Source organism: Chiloscyllium plagiosum, chromosome 9 (genome assembly GCF_004010195.1).
Source record: "Chiloscyllium plagiosum isolate BGI_BamShark_2017 chromosome 9, ASM401019v2, whole genome shotgun sequence".
Lineage (NCBI taxonomy): Eukaryota > Metazoa > Chordata > Chondrichthyes > Orectolobiformes > Hemiscylliidae > Chiloscyllium > Chiloscyllium plagiosum.
In genome coordinates, this window is record NC_057718.1 from 72,840,459 (window position 1) to 72,849,727 (window position 9,269).

The 9,269-nt window shown below is 41.8% G+C and overlaps 1 protein-coding gene across 15 annotated transcripts in view; it reads right to left on the bottom strand.

Annotated features, from left to right (window-relative positions):
• Positions 1-9,269, bottom strand: part of dop1a (DOP1 leucine zipper like protein A) — a 377,089-nt gene that overhangs the window by 349,159 nt on the left and 18,661 nt on the right. For 11 of the 15 annotated variants that reach the window (XR_006312556.1, XR_006312558.1, XR_006312557.1 and 8 more), the window contains exon 1: positions 4,661-4,802. The exons of 2 other annotated variants lie outside the window; for them this stretch is intronic. The gene's annotated coding sequence lies outside the window, so the exon portion shown is untranslated. Of the gene's footprint in view, positions 1-352; positions 372-4,660; positions 4,803-9,269 lie in introns of those variants that run through there. 2 more of the 15 variants (XM_043696199.1, XM_043696198.1) reach the window with 2 other exon arrangements.

Here is a 9,269-nt window from a genome sequence, read left to right on the forward strand (position 1 = left end):
ATGATACGATGTATATGGAGGTTGGTGGGGTGGTAGGTGAGGGCCAGTGGGGTTCTGTCCTGGTGGCGGTTGGAGGGGCGGGGCTCAAGGGCGGAGGAGCGGGAAGTGGAGGAGATGCGGTGGAGGGCATCGTCGATCACGTCGGGGGGGAAATTGCGGTCTGTGTTGTGCGTATTTTGAACTGGTCCTCCTGGGAGCAGATGCGGCGGAGACGAAGGAATTGGGAGAATGGGATGGCGACTGGTCCTCCTGGGAGCAGATGCGGCGGAGACGAAGGAATTGTACTGGTCCTCCTGGGAGCAGATGCGGCGGAGACGAAGGAATTGAACTGAAACTTCTAACTGAAACTTACAGGATACTGAATGGCCTGGTCAAGGTGGATGCTGGGAAGATGTTTCCATTGGTAGGAGAGTCTAGGACCCAAGGACACAGCCTTCGAGTAATGGGAAGACCTTTTAGAACAGAGATGAGAAAGTTCTTCAGCCAGAGAATGGTGAATCTATGAAATTCACTACAACAGAAAGCTGTGGAGGCCAGGTTATAAAGTATATTTAAGATGGAGTTAGATAGGATCTTGATTGTCATGGGAATCAAGGGTTATAGGAAGAAAGTGCCACGATTGAATGGTGGAGCAGACTCGATGAATAGCCTAATTTCTGCTCCTACATCTTATGGTCTTAAAGTTCCTGGGGATTTATCCACCTTTATGCATTTTAAGACTGCTACCACCTCCTCCTATCTAATATGGACACTTTAAGATATCACTATTTATTTGCCAAAGCTCTCCATCTGGCATATCCTTCCCCACTGTAAATACTGATGAGAAATACTTATTTAGTATTTCACCCATCTCCTGTGGTTCCAAACATTGATGGCCTTGTTGATCTTTAAGGGGCCCGATTCTCTCTCTAGCTACACTTCTGCCTCAATGTATTTGTAGAATCTCTTTGGATTCTCCTTAACCCACTTTGCCAAATCTATCTCATGTCGCCTATTTGCCCTCCTGATTTCTCTCAAGTATACTCCTCCAGGGATTCACTCGATCCCAACTGTCTATACCTGAGATACGATTCCTTTTTTTTCTTGACCAGAGAGACTCAACTTCTCTCATCATCTAGCATTCCCTGCGCCTACCAGCTTTGCCCCTCACTAACAGGAACATACTGTCTCATGACTCCTGTTATCACATTTTAGAAGCCTCCCACATTCTAATTAACTATCTCTTTTCCTGTGAATAGCCTCTCCCGATCAACCTAAGTTCTTGCCTAATACCGACAAAATTGGCCTTCTTCCAATTTAGAATTCTGGCTTTTAGATCAAGACCATCCTTTCAAATAACTATTTTAAGACTTAATAGAATTATGATCAATCACTCTAATATACTCCCTCAGTTACCTGCCCTGCCTTATTTTCCAAGAGTAAGTCAAGTTTTGCTCCTAGTAGATACATCGACATACCAAACATGAAAATTTTCTTGTGCACACTTAAATTCCTCTCCATCCGATCATGTAACACTATGGCAGTTACAGTCTATGTTTGGAAAGTTAAAATCCCCTATCATTACACCCCTATTATTCTCACAGACATCAGAGATATATTTACATATGTATTTCTCACTGACTACTGGGGACCCAATCCCAATAAGGTGATCATCCCTTTCTTATTTCGCAGTTCCACACAAAGAACTTCACTGGATAATCTCCCAGAATATCTTCCCTATGTACAGCTGTAATGTTATTCCTACCCACTCCCCCTCCTTTCTTGCACCCCTCTCTATCCTACCTATTGGAACTATACCCTGGAACATTAAGTTGCCAGTCCTGCCCTTTCCTGAGCCATGTTTCTGTAATAGCCATGATATTAGAGTCCCATGTTCCCAACCATGCTCTGAGCTCATCTGCCTTACTCATCAGACCTCTTGCATAAATGCAGTTTAATTCTTCACCCTCTTGCCAGTCTGGATTATTTAACTTGCTTCTCTTGTCAACTGCACAAGTTTCTGACCTGACTTACAATCTGGTTAGTGTTTCTTCACAGTCATTGGGTTAAAGTCCTGGAACTTACTTCTTAACAGCATTATGTACCAACATCAGTGGTTCAAAGCAACAGCTCACTACCACTTTTTCAGGAGCAGTTACAGATTGGGTAATAAATTGCAGCATTGCCAGCAAAATCCACATACCAAAAACTAATAAAAAGCAAAAAAGGAAGCTCATGACAGAAGATGTGGGGAAGGAGTCAATTAAACCAAGTCACCCTTGTTATTTGCAATCTAGTAAAACTACGGCAGTATTTTAAGAGTTTAAAAATTGATTACTTTCCTATCCAGGAGAATATAAGAAGTACCTAACGTTGGAGTTATGCAACTTGTAATAAACAATTACCTTTGTCTCACACAAATACTGTTATCTATTGATAACTAATATAAAAGGTGAACATAAATGTAAGGCAAATTTTTTTCAGTGATTACTCATTAATTGGAGGGATCTTCATGCAAAATAAAACTATTCTTAGAACCAGTAAAGGGATATTTGGACAGTGACAAATGTAGATAAGGTTGAGAAGGTTGAACAAACATAACTTTTATGGAAAGAAATAATTTTTCTCAAATGAATGGAACTTAGTCCATACTTCATGAAAACTCTCACTAGCCCATTGAAAGCAATTGCAAATTCAGAGAAACCTAAACATTGACTTGATGTTGTCTACTCCACACTGAACAACGACTTTGTTTTATTAAAAAATGGATTTGAAACTGACAAAGATCACATTCTGATGAAGAGTCACTGGACTCAAAACATTAACTCTGCTTTCTTCCCACAGATGCTACCAGACCTGCCAAGTTTCTCCAGTAATTTCTGTTTCTGTTTCCCTTTTACAAAAAAGCTGTATGGCACAAAATCCTGTAATTCTAAGTTCCTTCAATAAACTGGACTGCACATAAGGGGACAGAGTAGTTCAGGTGGCTAAATGGCTGATTTGTGATGCATGGATTCAACTCTCTCACTGGCTGAGATAATCATGAAGGACTCTCCTTCCTCAACCCCAACCCGCACCAAGGCTGGGGATGCTCAAGCTAAACCACCACCAGTTGTCTTGTCATGAGAAGCAGCCCTACTGTCAGGGAGGACTATGGCAACTTTATCTTTACTGTGTATTCCATAGATCAAAGTAGGAAATAATAATCTAATTTCACAGAAGATATACCTTGTGCTTTCTTCAAGTATTTTCCAATATTAGACTGAAAATTGCAACTTCCAATAAATATGTCAAACCCAATACATGATAAAATAATATTAAGAATTCATGGTTGTGTTGCAACACAATAAGTTCTGAATGTAGGCTAAGGATTTCAACATTAAGTTTAAATCCTTATTTCTAAAGAGAAATTCAGGGTTTTAATTAGAACTGCCAATGATGCCAGCAGGAACTGGAAGCCATCTTGTTAAATAAGTAGCTGAAAATGTGTTGCTGGAAAAGCGCAGCAGGTCAGGCAGCATCCAGGGAACAGGAGAATCGACGTTTCGGGCATAAGCCCTTCTTCAGGAATCCTGAAGAAGCCCTTCCTGAAGAAAGGCTTATGCCCGAAACGTCGATTCTCCCGTTTCCTGGATGCTGCCTGACCTGCTGCGCTTTTCCAGCAACACATTTTCAGCTCTGATCTCCAGCATCTGCAGACCTCACTTTCTCCTTGTTAAATAAGTAATCAACCCTCACACTACTCAGCTTGGTAACTCTATGTTTTCTGACATTTTCTCACGTCACCTGTATGCAAATTCATCAAAATACATTCTTGTAGTGATGTGATTCTTAAATTGGTCACTGATGGAGAACAAAGATACAGCTACATTTGCAAAGCTGTAAACTTTTCTTAAAAAAACCTCAAACTGAAATTGCAATGCAGGTAGATGAAGGCCTTAATAGTATTGCAACTACAGTCTTTATTACTAAAATAAACTGTTCCCCCCTAAAAAGTCAAACAACTGCTGACTCCTCACCAAAATCTGGCATCTCTTTCTTGAGATCCCAAATGTTTGCTGTATACCTTCGAAATCAACAGATTAATTCCACTAGCTCTGCACCACCTAAAGAATGTCAAAAAGCACCTAAACTGGAAATTGTGCCATTAACCCCTTACACAGTTCAAATGCGAGGAGGGGAAAAAGCAAAAGGACTAGTTTTACACTGCAGATGAACATCACAGGCACCCAATCTGTCCAAAATGACAATGATAGATCAGAATTGGAGACTGCTTTATATCATTTTCTTTTCTGCACATTTCCACCCCCACTCCCCACACACAACATCGAAACGAGTATCTCTACGGTTAGGGCACCCTACCATTGCCGTGGCAGAAGTATTCAAGGTGGGCATACAGAACTGCTCTAGGGCTCACCACAGACTACTGCGGAGTCTCAACTTTATACAGCCTTGATTTCTAGAGAAAACGAATCAGTGAACAGAGGTGCCCAAACCCAACTTTTTAATCTTGGTATAAACGTACATAGAAATGCAAGGAAAGGAAAAGACAGAGCTTCGGGACGTTTTATAACATTGGGGATTCGACATAAAGACAAGTTGTTGACATTGAGATAAATGCGCACCGATCTGCCACCGTCACTCGGTACCAACCCAGAGCTCATTACTCCACACCCCGTACCTCTTCAGTGATAAACAACGAACAGGCTGCCTATTCTTCTTCGTGCCCTGAATAAACCGGTAGATGGTAAAAAGCCACAACCAGCACTAGTCCAACAGCTGCCGCTTTTGATTCTACCTCCGGTAGGGAATCAACTACCCAAGATGCATCGGAACGACGCATATGCGTCTTTCTCTTGTTCCCCCCAGCCCACCAACACTTGCTCCTCATATTTGGTTCCGGGGAGAGGAAAATGTCCACACTATCGCTTGGTCTTATTTAACCATTTAAACTATTCTAACGCAAATCATTCACATTCAGCAGAGAATACCTTGTACCCACCAGAAAGAATAACGCACAAAAATAAAATCAATTTTTAGTTCGGAGAACTGAAACGTTAACTGTTAAAAACATTACTGGAAAAACTCAGCAGTGTGACGAGAAATCAGTTTAGTGACCCTTCTTCTGAACTGATGGTAACTAGGAAAGTAATGGTTTTAATGCAGAAGATAGGAGGGGGAGGAGTAAACAATAGATGGTGATAGAGAAAAACGTTTCGAGCAGAAAATTGGATGCTGTTCGAGCTTCGCCGGAGCTCTGCAGGAAGCCTGAGACAAAGATGTTGGTCAGTGAACAAGGTGGTGTGTTGAAGCGATAAGCAACTGGAGGCTCAGGATCTTTCTGCAAAGCAGTCACCCAGTCTGCACTTCGTATCCACAATGTAGAGGAGACGAAATTATGAACAATGAATACTGTAGATTAGATTGATGACGTGGAGGAAAAGCGTTGCTTCACCTGGATCTGATTGGGGCCTAGGATAGTGAGGAGGGAGGTAGTAAACAAGTAGGTGGTGCGCCTACAGTTGCAGGGGAAGGTACCATGGTGCTGTGCAGATGTGTTGGGAGTGAAGAAGGAGTGGTCCAGCGTGTCCCGGAGGAAACGGTCCTTGCGGAATGCTGTCAAGGAGGGAATAAGTAGTTAATAATCCTGTGGATGTCGGTGCTGGTGGGATGGGTAGATGTGGTTTCCCACCATAGTTGCAGCTAGACCTGCTGAGTTTTCCCAGGGCTTTCTGTTTTTGTTAAAATCAGAATGTTGTTTTAATAAATATGATAAATTTAATAGCAATATGCAAAAATTGCTAACCTTATATAAATTACGGGACAAACTCTAGAAATGAGAAGGCTTGTTATAATATGATTGATACCTTCTTCAAATGCCAAACCAGTATTGACTCACATGATTCATAAATGTAAAAATGGCTTTTAGAATCTCATGAATCTGTGGGTCAAAGTTCTTAACCACAACCTATATTTTCATAGTGTCTGTAATGTAAAAAAAAATCTAAAGCACTTCCAGGGGTTTTACAAAGAAAAGCATTACATAAACCCATATTACATCTTGCTCAACGAGACCAGAATTGCACGCAATATTCCAAAAGTCGCCTAACCAACATCCTGTCCAGCCGCAACATGACCTCCCAACTCCGATACTCAATACTCTGACCAATAAAGCATACCAAACATTTTCTTCACTATCCTATCTACCTGCGACTCTACTTTCAAGGAACTATGAACCTGCACTCCAAGGTCTTTTAGAGCATAGAGATGTACAGCACGGAAACGGACCCTTCGGACCTACTTGTCCATACCAAGATATCCTAACCTAATCCAAATCCATTTGCCAGCACTTGGCCCATATCCCTCTAAACCCTTCCTCTTCCAAAAATTTGTCTTTTAAATGCTGCAATTGAACCAGCCTCCACCACTTCCTCTAGCAGGTCATTTCATCATGCATCATCCTCTGAGTGAAAAAGTTGCCCCTTAGATCCATTTTATATCTTTCACCTCTCACACTAAACCTGTGCCGTCTAGTTCTGGACTCCCCCACCTCAGGGAAAAGACTTTGTCTATTTATCCTATTCATGCCCCTCATAATTTTATAAACCTGTACAAGGTCACCCCTCAGCATCCAACGACCCAGGGAAAACAGCCCCAGCCTACTCAGCTTCTCCCTATAGCTCAAATCCTCCAATCCTGGCAACATACTTGTAAATCTTTTCTGAACCCTTTCAGTTTCACAACAGCCTTCCAGTAGGAAGGAGACCAAAATTGCATTCAATATTCCAAAACCAATGTCCAGTACAACCACAGCATGACCTCCCAATTTCTATACTCAATACTCTGACCAATAAAGAAAAGCATACCAAACGCCTTCTTCACTCTCCTATCTATCTGTGACTCTGCTTCCAAGGAACTATGAACCTGCTCTCATATCCTCAGACAGTACCTTTCAAACCCTTCACTTCTGTCAAGAAGGACAAGAGCAGCAGTACATGGGAACCCACCATTAGGTTCCCTTCCAAGCTATTCATCATCCTGACTTGGAAATATATCGCTGTGTCTTCAATATCACTGGGTCAAAATCCTTCCCGAAGAGCATTGTGGGTCAACCAACATTTTGTTCTCTGCAGCAGTTCAAGAAGACAGCTCACCATCACCCTCTTAAGTCTAACTGGGGACAGATAATAGATGCTGGCCAGCCAGTAAAGCCCATATTCCATAAATGAATGCTAAGAAAGGTCCTTTGTAATCATGAAATCCTGCTTCAATGCATCACCTTATCTTTGAATCTGCTATGTGGCATGTCTTCATGGTGCAGCCTCAGTATTCCCTGGCCCTTCTTTATCCTCTTCTTCCTCCTCCTTCAAGGATATGGGGTCCAAACCCTCTGCAGTGTTTTGAAGCACATGATGACAAACCAGGAGGCCCAGCAAGCAAGTATTGGGCCTTCCACCACAGTAATCAAGACATTAAAATTTCATCCACCTTTCTTGGAAGATAGACTACCCAAGTCTGGCAAAATGAATTAATATCCAAATTTTGCTAAGGTATTGTTTGTTCAGGTACCATACCTCTGCATCCTCTCCTAACCTCAATGAAAATTTAAGACCTTCCCTGAGATCTTTACGCTTTAGGTAATGCAGACATTTCCTTACTTACAGACTTCAGGAGTTTCCCAGATGTCTGAGGGAGCTCCTGCAATCTTCCTACCTGTGCTGAGTAGCTGTGAATATACAAACTTCCAAAAACCACCTGAATCATTGAAAATATCATAACTGATTCAACCATCAGTGCAATATTACAATCTCTGTAGGGACCAGTAACCTTTCGGAGAAGAAGAAATCCAAAAGCTCTATTCTCTAACATCAAAGATCAACATAGGTTAAACATGATTGAGTAGAAAAAAGTGGTTGATTATAAACCAAAAATTACAAACTAAGTGGCAAATACAACTAAGACAGATGTTATAAAATTGGTTCAACACTTCACACAGTATAATGATCCTCAAATATAGTCACAAAGCCCTTCAAAGTTCGCCTTCATTATATCAAAAATGTAAAAAATTCTTCAAATGAATATTAGCTCATCCCCTTCTAGATCTAGCCTTATGTGAGCCAATTGCAGTACATAACAAACCTGAGTTGCAGGGACATTGCCTTCACCAAAAAAGCACAAGTTTGAAAAACTTCATCGTCATCTGGATGGTGTATGTCGTGATTAGGACCAAGTGGATTTTATTGACTACGAGAGCTTTGACTGGGGTCATTAACCTGGGCCAATTAAGGGGTCTGGACTAATGGATATGAATGGACAATTTGGGGCTGCACAGTGACTCAGTAGTCAGCACCAGGGACCCAGGTTCAACTCCACATTTGGGCAGGATGCTCTTCATACAGTTTGTGTGGAACTTGATACGCTTAATGGCCTGCTTCCACACTGTAGGGATTCTAGAATGATGCACACATTAACCACTTGTATAAAATAATTGTCCCTTGTGTCTTCTTAAAACAACATGGGAGTCCTTCCTCTTTCCGTTGGGGATCTGGGGTGGAGGATGCTGCACGCAGATTGCAGCCTCAGATTGCCGTGATTCACAGACTCCCAACCTGGCTATTTATTTTGTAGCATTGTGGTGTCAGTGGACATGTTTATATTTTGTGTGGGTGTTTGCATTCCCAAAGTAGTTACCTAAAGGACCTTCTGCTCTGCTGTTGATTGCATTTTAGCCCCACGCTCCTAATCTTTGGGCACCCAGTGCGGAGAAGTGCAAGCAGGTCAGAGGATCACCTTCTGGGTCCCTCCTAGACCTAGTCAGACTGGCTACAAATATGTCATTTGTCAGGGGGTCATTTCTGCCATCTGACAGACCCTTCTCCGCAGTTATGTTCAGGTCTGGGTGTCCTTGGAGAGAGAGCACACTGTGTCCAATAATATTCTCCTGTCCTTGGGAGAAGTTGGCACCATGACAATTGGAGTGCTTTATTTCCCCATCCAATCCTATTTTAATTGAAACACATCACATCTTTTTCATGTCAGCATTGCCCTTATCAGGCTTTGCTTGTCAATGGATCCCCAGCTACGTTGGTGCTTTCCTAGTGGTGAAATATTGAATAAGATTAATTTGCAATGGTGTTTTTACTGAGTTATGCACTTGCGATCATGTTGCGGCTATATAGTACATTGGTTAGGCCACTGTTGGAATATTGCGTGCAATTCTGGTCTCCTTCCTATCGGAAAGATGTTGTGAAACTTGAAAGAGTTCAGAAAAGATTTACAAGGATGTTGCC